This window comes from Furipterus horrens, unplaced genomic scaffold (genome assembly GCF_987537825.1).
Source record: "Furipterus horrens unplaced genomic scaffold, mFurHor1.1.pri manual_scaffold_11, whole genome shotgun sequence".
Lineage (NCBI taxonomy): Eukaryota > Metazoa > Chordata > Mammalia > Chiroptera > Furipteridae > Furipterus > Furipterus horrens.
Window position 1 is genome coordinate 2257599 of NW_028327181.1, and position 16506 is coordinate 2274104.

Genomic DNA, 16506 nt, shown 5'->3' on the forward strand with positions numbered 1-16506 from the left:
CAGCGGCCTACTTGCTGGGTCCTCACACGGCGTTTTCTTGGAGCATATGCATCCCTGGTGTCTCCTTGTCTTACAAGACACCAGTCCTGTAGGAGTGGGGCCCCACCCTTATGATCTCGTAACTTTATCGCTCCCTTAAAGCCCTTTTCTCCAAATACAGTCCCACTGAGGGGGCAGGGCTTCAACATACGGATTGGGGGGCCGGGGGCAGAATTTCGTCCCAGCGACAAAGATGTAAATGTACAGATGTGTATTCCTTTTCCTTCCTCCGCTTCACACAAATGACCGTATGTAATTTCCATCTTGCTTCTTAAAGTTAAGACCCGATCTGGGAAGTCTTTCCATGCCAATACAGAGGAATTTTCCTGGGTTTTAAAAGGAGCGTAATTTACGGAATCAGTCCTTTCGGAATGGATTGGAGGCTGTTCCCGATGTCCGGCTACGACAGGGAAGCTGCCCCGTGCGGCCCTGGCAATGCCGTTCCACCCCGGTGCACCTCTGAGGGAGAGTGTCCTGGGATGGGCGTGCGCATCTGCAACGCTGGCCAATGGCCACGGACTGCCCCCCCCCCCCCCGGTGTGGCTGAAGTCCCTGCTGCCCCACTCTGCCCACCGGGCGCCCTCTCACTTGGAATTGATGCCGACCCAGCGGTGTAAAAATGGCGTCACGGTCTAGTTTGGACGGGCCTTTCTCTTACAGTGAAGGAGGCCGGGAGTCTTCACCGACGTACGGGCCTTTGGAGCGGCATTTTCTGTGGCTCTGCAGGTTCTGCCCACATTCGTTGCCCCTCGCCCAGGGGTCACCGTCTGAGATGTGACCTCCAGCAGGATGTCCCCTTCCCTGCGCAGTCCAGCTCTTTTCCCAGCTTCCGGCGCCAACGTCCACGCTCTGGTCTGTTTTCAGGGCTCATGACCTTTCTGGACACACTTAGCTGCTTTCCTCACTTGCCCTCAGGGGTCCCCCGTACCCCAACTGGAGGCCTGGTACTCTCACATTATGTGGTAAAGTGGGGGGAGGTTGTTGCTGCGACCCGCTTCCATGTTCTGCAGCAAATCCTTTCCAAATCTGTGTGTTTCTTGGGGGCAAAGTTCCCACCTTTCCTCCAGCAGGATAATTTCATAAAACATGGGGGCTCTTTTCTGGTGGTTTTTAAAGAAGAGGAAACGTCCGCTGGGGCCCGGACCTCAGCGGGCACTGGCGGTCGGCCCCCGCTCCCCCCCAGCCCACGTGCTCCGGGAGCCGGCGCCCTGGCTGCTAAGACCCTGCGTGGAACCATGTTCCGTGTCTGGCAGCTGTTTCGCGGGTGCGGGGCGGGGGGGGGGGGTTCGGGGGGGGGGGGGCGCTGTGCTGGCGGAGAAGGCACCCCCTGCTTGTGTTGCCTGGCTGCTTGTGGACCCAGAGGGAAATGTATTCATAGATCATTTGAAGCAGTCTGAAGCCCTTCCAGTGCCTGAGCATGCGCGTGCGGAAAAACCTCCAAGTCCCGGGGGCAGTGCTCCCACTGGGATTCCTGTCCTCGCCCTTCCCTTCTTCCCACGGGCCGGCCCAGAAATCAGTGACCAGCCCCTACCCACCACCGCCTCGGCCCTGCCGGGGGATAGGACGGGAAACGGGGTTGCTGACGGGCGGACGAGGTGAGAAATATCTGTGGTCGCCCCCAGAATGCAGCCTCTGTGCAGCTGGGGGCCCCCCATTCTCTGAAGGAGGCCCGTCGCGGAGGCCAGCCATTCAGGGATGGGACGGGAGCTCCTCCTACTGCCCTGCGCCCGGCCACCGGGCCCGATGGCGCCAGGCCTCCATGTCCCCTTCAGGTGGGACGCACGGGGTCAACAGTCCTCGCTGTCAGGACGGTGGCCGTACTTTCCGATTCTTTAGGAGGGGGAGGGGCAGAGCCAGGCCCCTGGGCCGTCCTGCGTGTGGTTCAGGGCTTGTTTCTCCCTCACGCTGTGCGCTCTCCCCACATTTGTTGTTCGTTCGTTTGTTTGTTTGGCGGATGCGGTGAGAGAGGAGAAAAACCACATCCGTGGGACCTTTGTTTCCCTCCGTGCGCGTCCCCAGCTGCTTCCGATTCTGGGATCCCTGCTGGCAGCACAACCAACCCCTGGCAAGTCCACAGGCAAATCTTGTGGCGTTTTTTTTCCATTAAAAAGAACAAAACAAAAAACCTTCAAACCAACCCCCCCACTGGACATCCATAGTCCATATGCCCACAGTCGCGAGGGCGGGCCTGGACGGCAGACACGTCCCCGCAGCGTGGTGGCAGCTGCACCTTCTGCTGGTTCTGCGTCTGGGCAGTGCCTCCCCAGCCAGTGCCAGCGCGGTTCCCCCGGCCCGCCGCGGGGTCGGAGTGGCGCTCTGCCCCGTCCTGCTCTCCGTGGGAAGGCGCTCCGAGGCCGTGCTGCCAGGGCGGTACCCGTCACTGCTGACCTTCGCTGCTGACCTCGAGGCCAGTGATCACTGCATGGGGGCTGACCGCTCTGGGACCTGCTCCCCAGGAACAGGGGAGGGAGGGGACGCCACATCTCTGCAGCCAGGCTGCCCGCCCGGCCCCCGCAAGCTGCAGGAGGGCGCTGCTGGAGGAGAGCCAGGCTAGCGCGCCAGAGGCCAGAGGCCACAGCCGGGCGCACCGGCGGCCAGGCCTCACAGCACCTCGTGCGCAGCCAGGCGGCCTCATCGGTGTGTCCGTGAAGCGACAGTGACCATGCTGGCTGGTAATTTAAAGGCAACGTACTTCATTTTTGTTCCAGGAAAAAAAAAAGAATGCTTTTAAAGAGAATTTGCAATGTGTAGGGACCTAGAAAGCTTTTGGAAACCAGTATTCTTCACTTTCTTCAGTAGTGGGATTTCCATGACACTAGTTTCCAAAGGTCATTGCCTGATTTCCTTCTATGTCCTCCTGAGGTCAGAATCGGGCTGAAACCTGTATCTCCCTGAAATCCGCGTGTTGACGCCCCGCCGCCCGACTGTGGGGCCTTTGCAAGGTGACTGAGGTTAGCTGAGGGCCTGAGTGACATTCTCGTGACGGGATTAGTGGCCTTGAGGACGAGAGAGAATTCTCTGTTCGTGTCCCTCTCTCTGACTCTGTCTGTCTCTCTGTCTGTCTGTCTCCCGCTCTGTCCGGAGCCTCCCCAGCCCCCAGTGCAGGCCCTGTGAGCACACAGCCGGGAAGCGGACCCTCCCCAGACGCGGCACCTGCCGGCCCCGTGAGCTTGGACTTCCAGCCCCCCGAGCTGCGAGGAGGGAGTGTCCGCGGTTCACATCACAGTCTGCAGCGCTTGGTTACCGCAGCCACCACGGGCGGGACGGCCGAGGGGAAGCTGAGGCCCGGAGAGGCGCAGGGCTCATCCAAGGAGGGGTCACCGTTCGGCACTCGCACCAGATAAAGCAGGTGACTTCACAGAGGACGTGCGTGGTGCCCGTGAGCCCGCACACGCGTCGGCTCTCAGGGTCCCATCCCAGAGAGTGGACCCAGACTGCGCGTGTCCCCCGCTGAGCAGCAGTAACGCACGTGGCCCCTCCGTTCTTGGCTTGGATTCAAGTCAGCAACATCACGGCGTGCCGGCTGCCCACCAGGCTGAGGACACCAGGGGGGAAGGAGCCAGGAAGCACTGCACAGTGTGACGGGGTGACCAGCAGGGGGCGGGGCAGAGGGGCCACACCCCCGATCCTGCCTGCCCCCCTGCGGTCCTTTTCCTCCACCCTCCTTCCTTTCTACAGACGCTTTTTAATCCCCTGCTTTTACTGTGTCCCTACCCTGGAGATCCAGGAAGAAGAAAAGTTATAATAATGATGATGATGATGATGATACCCAAACTATCCATGGCAGTTAGTAATCCCAGGCACAGTTCTAAGGATTAGCCATGAATTTATATAATTTTCAGAGCCACCGCTCAGAGGACCCACTGCTGCCACTGTCCTTTTCCAGATGAGGGGACCGAGGCACAGAGAGGTTGCGTAACCTGCTCTGGGCCACACAGCCATGGCTGGTGGAGCTGGGACTCTCTGACTTGGCCCCGGGGCACGGGATCCTGCAGGGAAGCATCTGGGGGTGGTGAGGGCCAGGGCAGAGTTGGGAGGGGGTGGGGGTGGCCAAGTGTGGAGGACAGTCTGAGGAAGGTGGACGTGGGGCGTGGGGGTACGTGTGGGCCACGCTGCTGTTTCCCAGGCAAGGCGACGGGGGTGGCCGAGGACGGTAGAGTGCAGACAGGAGTGGCGGGGCTGGGGGAAGTGAGGCCAGGCGTACGAAGAGGCCTGATGAAGCCGGTGGATCATGGAGTCACCGGCTCCCCAGAGGGACTGGAGCTGCAGACCTGGGACACGGGGTAGGGGCAGGCGGATGGGGCGCAGAAGCACCTGTCGCCTGGCTGAGGGCGCCCGGGAGAGTTACTGAAGGGTTTTCACCAGGAAAAGGATGTGAGCTGCTCTTCCTCTCGCTAACCTGCCTCTGGAGGAACCCGCAGCACAGAGACAGCTTTCCTACGTACGAGGGCCCAGCGCGTCTGAAAGTTTAACATGTCACAAATGCGGCCTCACAGATCACTGAGGGAGCAGGAACTAGCCGCTGGCGCCAGGAGCAAGGGTTAGTTCTTCGGGAAAAAATAAAGTTGGTTTCTCGACCTCATAGAGCAAAATAAAATCCAGATGGATGAAAGAGGTCGATGCAAAAGAATGACAATAATGAATTCCCCAAGCGAGCAGGAAAACGGAGAAACAGATACGTATCTGATTTCCGGAGGGGACGAAGCTTATTAAGCCCCAAACGAGGAAAGAAACCCGAGAGACTGATAGATGTGATGATATTGTGGCAAAGCCTCTGAAAATCAGATAATGTCACAAATGAAATGAGAAAGCAAGCAAACTACTGGGGAAAAATACCTGCAACGCCGATGCTGGACCGATGAGCAATATCCTTCATATACAAAAAGTTCTCAAGAACAAACAAGGAAAATGGCAACCGCTCTAACAGAGAACAAGACATCTGGATTAGAAGGGCAGCGTCTGTCTAATGAAAACGTTCCCCTGTGTAGCTAGAGCTATGTGAATATACATAAATGGAACAGCATTTTAAAAAATGTACCAAACTTAGAAAGGTTTTTTTTTTTTAAATTAAAACAAAGTGTGGGTGAGGATGCAGGAAAACAGGTGCCCAGACTGGCCCCTCTGCTGGAAAATGTCCTCGCCCTTTGGCCCGACAATTCCACTTACAGAAATCCAGTCGCAGCAAATGACCTGAGACATAAGCAGATGTTCACGTGGGTGAGTCATACTGCAGCACGTTAATGTGAAAAAAGGAGAAACACCTCACTGCCCCCAAAGAAGAGCAAGCAAATGAGTGATGCTATAGTCACGTGTTTGAATATTATATGGACAACAATTTAAATCACGTTTCCAAAGGCTATTTTAAGACAGAAAACACCTCTAGAGATAGAGCCTCCAGAAGCCAGAAGAACCGAGTCCAGGGACTCAAGGAGGAGACTTGGCCCCTCAAAGCTCACATGACTCAACCCCCACCCCAGGGCTCACCTGACCAACCCCGACGGGTAGCAACAGCCCCAGAGGATGCCAAAGCCTCTAGGACGCCACCTGGTGGAGAGGGAGGTTATGCCAAACACTCGAAACCCACCGTTCCTTTCTGATTCACACCCTGGGCTGACCCACACTCACTGGTGAGCACCCGCTGTGGGTGGCGGCTGGGTGTCAGGCTGCAGGATTCCAGCATCTGCTTAGTAAAAGGAACTCTTGTTCTTCATCGTCTCCTGTTAGAGTGGAAGCGGTGGGCTATGGCCAGAGCACAGACATGAAAATAAACAAGGGCGTTACAGTCTGTATACTTGGGATTTTTAGAGGACTTCCCTGGACAGTATTTCCAGCGGGCACACTTCAGTACCCACGGCACCTGCGCGCGCCCTGCAGCCCGTTCGTGGTTCCCTGTTCACCCGAACACGCCCAGCAGGGGACTATGTACATATAGACCCTCTCCAGAGCCTGAAGGCAGATTGCATGTGAGGCACACTATTAGGTAACACAGATTTACGACACCCTGCGCCAGGGTGTATTAGTTATCGACGCTGCGTAACAAGTCACCCCACAACCCAACGTGAGCCGGGCGTGCTTGTGGGTGGCAGGGCTCAGGGCCCACACGTTCCCTCTCAGTAAACAGCGCCCTCGCTCAGTCCCTCTGAGCCTCTGCTGGCTGTGCCATCGTGTCCCCGTCCCCTCCGCGCCTCTGGGCGGCCTGGGGCACCCCTGGGTGAGGCTCACATGCCCCCAGTGCAGGGGCGGGAAGGATGCTCACCTGCTTTATCCCGTGACTGAGCCCCACCGTTACAAGAACACTTTCCATTCTGCTCTGTGAATTGACTTCAGTGAAGAAGGAAGAGAAGGAGGAGGAGGAGGAGGAGGAGGAGGAGGAGAATGTCATCCTGGTCCTCTCATCATCACATCCTCATAGAAAAGCCTGCGAGGCTCCCGGCTGCTCTTCTGCCAACAGGCATCTCTGACGTCGCGGATCTAGATGTGCCGGTGCCGGGCTGCCATTAAGTCACAGGTCACTTTAAGAAACCAGGGTATATTTTGTTTTTTTTTCCTTTTTATCCTCACCTGACAGCAAGCTCACTGATTTTAGAGGGAGGGGGAGGGAGGGGGAGAACCACTGATGTGACACAGACACATCCACCAGCTGCCTCTCACGGGCACCCCGACCGGAAACCGGACCCACAACCCAGGCCTGTGCCCGGACTGGGGACTGAGCGGGGGACCCTCTGGTTTACAGAACGACACTCCAGCCAACCGAACCACCTGACCAGGGCAAGAAACCAGGGCAGAATTCTAATGGCCAGGGGTCTGCAGAAGCAGAGCGGGGGACCGGCAAAGCGCCACCACCAAGAGGCAGGACCGCGTGTCAGACAGGCCTGCGGACCGAGTCCTACCCAGGGGGCATCTGTGAAATGAGGCGTGAGCGTGGATGGGAGCGTTAGGCCTGAAACAAGCCGTGGCCCCAGGAGGAAGAGAGGAGGGAGCGGGCGGAGCGCTCTCTCTGCCATCGGTCACCTTTCAGACAAAGCCTCATGTGTTCCTGATTTGAGATTTCATCACCGGCCGGTGTGGGATCTGGTTTCTGTCTGCTCGGCTGGGAGCGGGGGCAGGAAGGGGGGCAGGTGGAGAAGAAAGGGAAGCGCTGCGGCCACAGGGCCCGCGTGGGAGTTCCAGCCACAAACACCCCCCGCACCTCTCCCGTCGAGAAAGAAAGAGGGCTTTGCAGTGACGCTGAACTCTTCATTCTCAAAAGCGGGGCGACTCCGTCCGTCCGTCTCAAGGACAGGCCTGGCTGCGAGGCGGACCCCAAATTTCCCAGGTGCTGGGGGGGACGCCTTGCCTCTGGTGGCCAGGGAAGGGGTCCCCAGCCCTCCGCAGGAGACAAAGAACCCCCGAAGTCTCTGCGCTCCCTGCTGCTGCAGGACTCACCCTCCCCGCGGGGAGCAGCCCTGCGTGGGCTTCCCGCTCAGAGAGGGCGCCCAGGAGGTGCGGCAGGAGAGGCAGCGCCTCGGGCCACCGGGCTCCAAAGGTCATTTGTAAACATCTCTTAAATGTAATACATATATTTATTCTTTAAGATTAAAAAATTCAACTCAAGGTGAGTAGGAACGGACGATAAAGAAACCCCTTTCGGACGGACGGACGGGCAGAACGTTAAAGTCAGGTGTGGGAAGGGGCCTGAGCACCGACGCTGCTGGAACAGTACGTGGATCAAAAGAAAACACCAGACGTGGAAGCTGAGAGAAAACACAGCGGGGGTGGGGGACAGAAGTCGGGGTGCACTCCGGGTGGCCAGCCCGGTGGAAGCCTACGTTTTATTTTCACCAGCCCGCGACGTTCCCCGTGGCCTCTAACGTGACTCTTACGTGATAAACTAAAGCGCTCTCGTCCCCGTCGTGCAGGCGTTCAGACTCACTGCACAGTCCACCCGCGGGAGGCAGATGGCCCAGAGTAATTTACACTGGACCCTAATGACTCTGTCATCCTTCCATGCATGGATTCAAAACGTCTGCCCTAGGCTGAAAAGAAACGTTTCCTCTGTCCTTGATCGGAAACTTTCCTGTGCAGGTTGGAGAGCCATCCGACCAAGGACGGGACCTGCCCGCCCCCGCGGGGCCCCAGAGGCCGCTAGGAAGGTCACGTCAACATTTGCCCTGAAATTGTTCCAGCAGCGTCATCGATCCTGCTCAGCCTCCCTCAGAAAAAGCCCCTCGTGGAAACCAAAAGAAAAGTCGTTCTGTAGACTGTGAATATGGCTCACTTCGCACTGCTCAGGAGGAGGCGGGAATTCTGGAACCTTCTGCCGGCCTCCGGCAGATTTGCTTGCTCTGCACACTGGCCTTGGCGTTTGGGAATTCCCAGCCTGATCGGAGGAGCGGAGCGGAGTACCCAGAAGGGCCTGGGAAACAGGTGTCTGGTAACGGAACCTTTCTTCTCCGTCCCCCAGAACTCGGAGCCACTTGCCCGGAGGCCTCCAGGGGTGCAGAGCTGGGCACATTCTTGGGGTGTTGCACCTTCTGCAGCCCAGCTCACCTGCAGAGGGAACGCTCTCTCTAACGCCAGGCAGCCCGGCCCTGCGGTTCCATCAGCAAGTGACAGGCATTTGAAAGGGAGAGAAGAGGACCTCTGGGTGGACATTTCAAAAACATAGAGGCCCAGACGGCCCCCACACTGAGAATAAATTTTAATTGAATTAACTAGTTTGCATTAATAGAGCAGTGCTGTTTGTGAGGGTAGCCTCTGGCCACCCGGGACTATTAAAATCAAATTAATCAATTGATTTGGTTCGATAAGCCTCTGTGTTTCCTTCTCTGTGACATGAACATAACAATAGTGTCTACCTCATGGAATCCAATGAGATGACATGTGTCATAGCCCAAGGTCACAGTAAGCATTTCACAAATGTTAGCCACAGTGGCGGCGAATTTTATTTGGTACACAGTAGTGTCTCTCCTCCCTGCCCACGGCCCCATTCCACCTGGGTGACTCACTCGCTCCACCCGGGGGACTGACTCTGTGGGGGGTGGGGTAATAGTCCCCCCGAAAGACACCCACATCCCAATTCCCCAAACCTGTGAATGCGTGAGGTTTCATGGCCCAGAGGGTTTAAGGTGACATGTGACATCAAGGTTGCCAATCAGCTGACCAATGTCACCACAAATGTCCCTGAAAGTCAGAAAAGGAGGAAGATGAGAACGTAGAAGTGACACAGCATGAGAAAGACCGGAAGGGCCAGAGACACACACGTCTCTGAACATGGCGGCTGGGGCCACAAGCCAAGGAGTGGGGGCTCCCTCTTCGGCTGGAAAGGCAGTAGGTGAATTCTCCCTGGAGCCTCCAGAAGGAGCCCCGTCGGGCTGACACCTTGACCATAGCCCAGTGAGACCCAGTTCGGACTTCAGGCCTCCGGGACCACTAGACAATAAACCTGTGTTCTTGTAAGCCGCCAGGTTGGTGGCGATTTGTTACAGCAGAAGCAGGAAGTGAACACAAAGTGTGGACTTGCTGCTTCTGTGAAGAGGTGGCCCGTCAGGCCCCAGCCAACCCGCCCTCTCCTCCCAATGCCGCGGTTAATACCAAAGCTATAAATCACAGGGAGGGGAGGAGGGAACCTGAAAGGCCCCTGATTTTAATATCTTTCCTGCAGGAGACAGATTGTGTTCCCAGAGCCCCGCTTAAAGGTTGCATCTCGGCGCTTTGCTGAACGATGCAGAGGGAATGCGTGTCCTCAGCACCCACCCCTTGGAAGACCGCAGGCCTAGAACGAAAATAAACCAACAGCGGGGAGGCGTTTCTCCTTGCAGCGAAGTATCTCTTTCTTTGCCAAACCGCCCCCCGTTTCTGAGGCGCCCTCCAAGGCAGCAGGGCCATTCGGGGTATCTCAGATGCCACAGATCCGAAGGGAAGACAAAGGAGCGGAGGTTGGCGCCAGACGCTGGGAATCAGGTCAGACCCTGCGGCGGAGGGCAGGCAAACCCACGGTGACTTTCGGTTCCAGGTCTGCCCCCTCAGCTCACTGACGGCCCTCCTCGTGTGGGCGCCCGGATTTCTGCTTCGCTCCCCAAAGCACAGCTTGGCTTCCAAGACACAGGGAAGCAATGTTTGTACCGGCGCCTGCTGGGCCACATCAAGGGTGCTACTGCCAACTTTTCTGGCGCGGAAGGGCTCATTCGCTAGGGTGCCATCCTTCTGGCCAAGGATGCGCCAGCTCCTTCACACACGGGAGAACGTCACACACACCCAGGGGGAGGGCTGGCCTCCGAAATCACTGACCAGCAGTCTCCACCCGCGTCAAGGTCCTGACAGACAAGGAAGGGCTGCGAAACATCACTGGTCAGAGGAGACCGGGGAGACTGGACCACGGGCTGCAACGTGGGGTCGCGAGGAGAAACAGGGCCCGATGGGAAGACGTGTGAAGTTCAAATGAGGCCGGCTGCTCACTGAAAGGCATAACGTCGGTGCCCCTCGGCCCCGCCCGCGTGCGTGACGATGTCCGCAACAGCGAGGCTGCGTGCGGGTCCGCGGGAACGCGCTGCGCTGCTTGGTACCTTTTCTGTATGTCCGCAATTATTCCAAAATACAGGGGATTCTACAAGAGAACGGGTCCAACTGGGGACAGAGGGCTTCTGGGGAGGTGGTGACCCCCACACCTGCAGCCTGCTAGGGGGGCAAAGGGGCCTCGTGGTGCCGGGGAAGAGGCTTCGGGCAGCGGCGTCGGGAGGTGGAGCAGAGGGACGGGGCGGGGCCGAGGGACATTGTAGCGGCTTCCAGATGAGATCCCAGCTCCCCCTGCCCTGCCGGCACCGCCCCTCTGACCCCATTCCCACAGAACCGAGCTTATGCAACCCTGCCACAGTGGCCCCTTCCTCTGTGACGCGCCCTCTGCCACCTGCGGAGGGGCCCCATCAGCGGGCAGGGAAGGGAGTCGTCCTGGTATCGCAGAACAAGACTCGATGACTAGGGACTTGACGCACACACAAGCGCACACACGCGCGCATTATCCGCAATTCCCTTTAAGCGTGTAAGCTCATCCCGAATCCAGACGTAACAACTGATGCTGAGTCATGGGTCGCACTGTCTGCTGCAAACCCAGGGAGGCACCGCTCGCTTCATCCTAGAGCCACAGAAATGGCCGCACGGAGCCCCCCGCTCCCCTGGCACCGCCCCCAGCACCGCCCCCCCCAAATCACAGGCCTTCCTTTGGAAGGTGAGCAGATCTAACGTTACTTTGGAAGTGGGGGGGGCTCCTTAAACACACCCCAACCTCTGGTTTAGATTATGGCCTCGGGCCTTCCTGCCAAACCTGTCATGTATAAAGGGACGCACGGCTGAGAGGGAGAATAATTTTTAAAATCCCACTGGTAGTGATTTGGAAATAAGAGGGAGTTTCTCTCTTTTCTTTTCTTCTCTTGTTTTCTTTTTCCCCTGCTAGGGTTACTAAAGAACTTAACATCTCTTTAATTTGGAACAAAAGTCGGGCCTATTAAAACCTCTTGCGCCCTGCAGATAAAACTTGGGCTTTACATCATCACAAAGCTTTAGAGTATTAAGTACTCGATTTAATCAAACGAGCGGTTTTTTTGGCCTCGGGCCCCACCCAGGATGGGAAAAGTTTGTATGAGTTTCAAGGGTCGTGGAGACAGAGGACTGGCCCCGGCTGCCGCGGGCTGAGGCCCATTTGAGAGCCCTCGGGGCCCTTATGTGATCACAATGGGGTTTGCAGATCAAGCAGACGGCTGTGGATTTGCTGCTCGCTTCCCTCTGGACAGGCACCTCGGCCTCCCCCGGGCGCCCTGCCGCTCGCAGCCGGTGGGACAGGGCTCCCTGTGGGCTGAAGCGAGGCCAGGGGCCGGGCCACAGTGGCGGGGCCACAGTGGCGGGGCCGGGGTGGTCATGTGACTCAGCGGAGCCCAGGGGAAGCCGCGGATGTTGATGGGCACGTCGGCCCGGGGCTCTGGCCCTCTGGCCACAGGGGTGGGCAGGGCCCCGCCAGGGACCGCCAGGAGGATCCGGCGCGGGCTCTACACGGAGAGTGAGAGGACAGAGGCTGCAGGTGCCTCTGATGACACTGTTCAGACCCCTACACCCAGCGGCCCCCGACGCTGGCAAACGCCGTCCCGTAAGACGACACGTTACTTTCTGTTCTTGACCCAGTGGGGCTACTGTCACCTGTTGCTGAAGAGACAGGGGCCAGTCTGTCTGGGAATCAATGACGCGGCACCAGAGCGAGTTCAGAAGGTACCTTGGAGACGCGGCCGTGCCCCTCCGTCTGTTCGATGCCGGCGCAGCGTGAAGGACGGGAGGACTCTCTTGGGGCTGGAGGTCAAGAGCCCTGGGGTCTGACTCTGGAATGACGGGGGACAGTCACGTCCTCTCCCTGGGACTCAGCTCCTAAATGAGGAAGAGGATGATGGTCTTTAAAATGCCACCCCCAGAAACAGTCCGATCTGTGACTTCAGTGACTGGGAAGAGAGATCGCAAACCACATGACACCTGCACACGCACGCACACATGCGAGCACACACATACATGCAAGCATGCACACGGACACAATCCACATGTGCGTGTGGCCATGTATCTGCACATAAGACACACGTGTGCATGCGCGCAAACATATATCACATGCATGTGTGTGAATATATGCACATGTATGTGCACACACAAAGTCTCTCCCCAACACGCCCCGTTATTCCACAGACTACTCGAGCTTCACTGCAGGTTCACCTCTGGCTCAAGCCCAGCTGTCGCAGGGCCACCTACACACCCATTTAGACCGGGACAGGGCAGACACGCCATTTCACTGCATCTCTGGGGTGCGGGCAGAACCCAGAGCCCCTGGAGAAAACCCACGCAGACACGGGGAGAACATGGCACTCCACACAGACAGTGGCCTGGCCAGGAGTCAATGTTTTTCTCGTCAATGTCATATTGAAATGACGCCAAACATCATTTAGGAATATCATCCTAAATCCTGTACTGCAAGGAGCCTCCGTGTGTGCAGACGGACCCCCAGCCTGCACACCCGGCCCTGCCCCTTAAACCGCCCTTGGCCACCCTCGGGTCTGGAACACACCAGCAAGGGGTCCAGTCCAGGCTCGGGCCATCGGGCAGGAGGTTCTGGGATCCCAGGTCCCAGAAGTTGTCCTGGGCCGGGCCTGGGGTGAGGCCGGAGCCACTTGGCCCCCCTAGAGCGAGCGCCACCTTAAACGTGCCCCTGAGCTCTCTGGTCTCACCTGTGGGCCTGAGGGGCCTCGTCAGCGCTGGGTGGGCGCTTGCCCTTGTCCTGAGGACCCCCAGCCCTGGGGCAGGAATGGGTCCAGGGCAGCGCGGACCCCCAGCACCACCATCCTGGTACCCCAGGGCCCTCGGGAGATAGAGCCGGGAACCCACAGCCCTGAAGGACGCAGGTCGGCCCCCACGCTGCGCATGCCCCTCTGGGGCCCTGTCTGCGGCTCCGTGGGCAGGGCAGCCTTCATTCCCCTCCGCGCTCCAGACAGAGGGCTTTTCAGAACCAGCCCTCAGACCACTGTCGCCCCTTGCGACTTGGAAAAACAGACTCTCGGCAGCTTCAAAGTCACGGGGACACACCGATTTTTCCAGGGTTTCATTAATAGTCCCGGGGAGCACGTGAATCTCTTCCGTGTCCCGTTCTATTTGCAGGATCTGTTTCCCCGAGCGAGTGAGCGGCTGAGCGCGTGGGCCACTCACCCCTAAGACGTTCCAGAGGGCTGGGAAGGAACCCTGAGAATTTCGGGAGGAGGGGAAGGGCCAGGCGGAGCCCGCCACCCACCGCTCCTGCCTCAACCAACTGATGCCAGAGCCCTGGGTCCGTACAGGTGTGTCCTTCCCGGAGCAGAGGCTCACGGCGGCGTCCCCTGACCTTACTGATCTGCACAGCAGCCAAGGGTGGGAGCAGACCCCGAACCTCGGGGCCATGGGCCTGGGCTCTGGCACTGCGGTGGCGTCTGAAGGGGTCAAGGCTGAGACCCCTGCTGCCTCTGGCACGTTTTAAGGGGCTATCCTGGAAAAGGCTCACATTGAGTTACAGAAGCCATTTTTCTAAGCCACATACCAAAGTCGCTTTCACGGGACTTAAAACAAATTGCCCTGTGACAGGGGAGGAGGAGGGTGATGACAACGGGCGGGGGAGTGACGCTGGCTGGGGACACCGTGAGGAGCAGACAGAAGGAGACAGAAGAGAAATAAACAGCTGGCCTGAAACAGGTCAAGTCTCTCTTTCATGACTCTTAAAGGAGTGGACCATTACTTCTACCGGAATCCAAGAAGACCTGAGATTTTCAATTTTCCTGCAACACAGGAAGAAAACTGAGACTTTCAGTTCTGGCTCATTCATTTCGGTTCAGAATCCCTCTCTGGCCGGACACCCCCAGCGGCCTTTGCTGGCTGAACTTTTCCGCCTTCCTCCCTGCCAGCTCCCGCACATTCAGCCCCGGCTCCCGCCCTTGGCCTTCAGGCTCCAAGCTGTCCTTGCCGACCGTCCTTCTGTTTGGAATTGACGATGCCCCAGCCTTTCAAACGGCTTCTGGCTTCCAGCAGATTCTTCGGCTGATTCTAGAACTATGTTAAAATTTCTGTGTCACCATATACAGACTTAAAGTATATTCATTCTTTTTAAAATGTTTTATTTATAGGTCTTGGAGGGAGAGAGGAAGGGAGACTGGGAGGGAGGGAGGGAAGGAGAGAGGGAGGGAGAAAGAGAGAGACATCGCTTCATCCCACTTACTGATCCAGTCACTGGTTGCTTCTGGCGTGTGCCCTGACTGGGGATTGAACCCGCAACCTTGGCACATCAGGACAATGCTCTAGCCAACAAAGCTACCCAGACAGACTCGGATACTCATTCTGATTGACACGTCCAGGGCAGCAGGGACTGAAGTCACATTTGTGCCTTGGTGGGGACTCCGACTGCCCTGAGGTGGGTTATGACATTTGTTCCCGACTGGCACATACTCCACATCCTGAGGCCAGAGACACCTTCCATCAACTTCCAAACACACGCCCTCATGGAAACCCAGTCTGGTCCCGACAGATCACCAGCCGCGGCTCGTCACAGCCCCGTCATCCACCCACACTGAGCATCTCCATAGGACACGTCCGTGTGCTGAGCCCCCGCCCCCAGAAGGAAGCCTGTGTTTTGGGAGGAGGGGAGGGCTGGGGTGCAGCCGGAAGCTGTGCCGACAGCCGCGTCTGCCTCCGCACCGGCAGCTTGGCCCTGGATGTCGCTCCGTGTCTGTCGGACACATCCTCCCGCACGTCGCGCTTCCCCGGCAGCCGCCGCCGGGAATACAGTGCTGTCTGGCCTTTGCAAACTCCCTTGAAAACACTCAGTGTCCTACTTAAACGCTAGGAAGTCACAGGTTCCCTGGCCTGGAAAGGAGAGCAGTTTTAAAAGATTCCTATCACCCACCTGCCACCAGCTCTTCAACAGGGTGTCTTTGTCATTCCCAGAGTGACCAGACAGGGCACAAGGCAGGTCCTCAGCACGCTCGTGGGACTGGTTTAACCTGCGTGAACTTCCTCCCCTGGAGAGGCCGGCAGAGCGGTGTCTGGGGAGCCAGAGAGGCTGCGTCAGCGGCATCCGTGTACGACCAGCCGGAACGCGAGGCCTCTGCCCAGCCGGTCACAGCACGTTGCAGTCAGCGGCTGCTGCATAACAAGCAAGCCCGACACCGAGCAACTTAACATGAGAGCAATTCCGTGGCCAGGCATTCGGGCAGGGCGCGGCTCAGTCGTTCTTCTGTCCCGTGTGGTATCAACAGAGACCAGAAACTAAGACGGGGTCTCCTTGGAAAATGAGAGGTGGAATATTTTTACACTTCTCCAGCTGGAAGGAGGGCATGGTGAACCGGATCCTGGGAAATGCGTGGCAGGTGGGTTTGTTCCTGAGAATGGGCAGTTGGGTGGAAACTGTCCTGCGCTCAATCCAGAACCCAATGATTGGTGTTTAATCCGTTTCTGGCCTCAGTCTATCCTACCGACAGCTTGGGCGCAATGGGAGGAGGAGCGTCATCCATTGGGAGAACTTTCAAAAGGCCAGCTTGGACCGAGGGAAGAGGGGGAGGGGAATCACCAGGAAATGAGACTGGGCAGAGGCTGGCTGTGGCCAAGTCATGCCAGGCCTCGGAAACCATGTTTAAAAAAATTTTTTGCCCTTAGGTGTGAGGTCATTATTTTTGGCCATTTTTTTTTTTCTCACCCGAGGATATGCCTATTGACTTTAGAAAGAGGGGAAGGGAGGGAGAGAGACACCAATGTGAGAGAGAAACACCGATCGGTTGCCTCTCACACCCGCCCTGGCCAGGGGCCGAACCCGCAATCCAGGCATGCTCTGACCAGGAATCGAACCGGCGACCTTTCAGTTTATTGGACAATGCTCCAACCAACTCAGCCACACCAACCAGGGCAACACTTGGGAGGTTTTGATCCCAAAGCCACGGAAAGCCAACAAAG

The 16506-nt window shown here is 57.6% G+C and overlaps 1 protein-coding gene across 4 annotated transcripts in view; it reads right to left on the minus strand.

The window, feature by feature from the left end:
- ZNF664 (zinc finger protein 664) overlaps window positions 1–16506 on the minus strand; it is a 79304-nt gene that overhangs the window by 18954 nt on the left and 43844 nt on the right. For 2 of the 4 annotated variants that reach the window (XR_016514151.1, XR_016514149.1), the window contains one exon: window positions 12278–12426. The exons of the other annotated variants lie outside the window; for them this stretch is intronic. The gene's annotated coding sequence lies outside the window, so the exon portion shown is untranslated. The remainder of the gene's footprint in view (window positions 1–12277; window positions 12427–16506) is intronic. 4 annotated transcript variants of the gene reach the window in all.